The sequence below is a fragment of the Heptranchias perlo genome, chromosome 45, assembly GCF_035084215.1.
Source record: "Heptranchias perlo isolate sHepPer1 chromosome 45, sHepPer1.hap1, whole genome shotgun sequence".
Classification (NCBI taxonomy): Eukaryota; Metazoa; Chordata; class Chondrichthyes; order Hexanchiformes; family Hexanchidae; genus Heptranchias; species Heptranchias perlo.
In genome coordinates, this window is record NC_090369.1 from 1,552,876 (window position 1) to 1,553,432 (window position 557).

The window sequence follows — 557 nt, forward strand, 5'->3', positions numbered from 1 at the left end:
GACTGTCTGTCCATCTCTCTGTACCCCATCGTAAGCACATCGGAGACTGGAGGAATCACACAGTGTGGGGCCCAGAACTGAACACAATACTCCAGCTCAGGCCCAACCAGAGTTTTATAAAGGGTTAGAATAACTTTCTTGCTGCTGTACTCTATGCCTCTATTAAAAAAAAATCAGATCCTGGGCTTTATTAACAGCCTTCTCAACTTGTCCTGCCACCTTCAAAGACACTCTCCCCATCACAGACTCTCCCCACCCATTTAATCTCCCCTCACACCCCCTGTACACTCTCCCCACTCACAGACTCTCCCCACCCATTTAATCTCCCCTCACACCCCCTGTACACTCTCCCCACTCACAGACTCTCCCCACCCATTTAATCTCCCCCACACCCCCTGTACACTCTCCCCATCACAGACTCTCCCCACCCATTTAATCTCCCCCACACCCCCTGTACACTCTCCCCATCACAGACTCTCCCCACCCATTTAATCTCCCCCACACCCCCTGTACACTCTCCCCATCACAGACTCTCCCCACCCATTTAATCTCCCCCA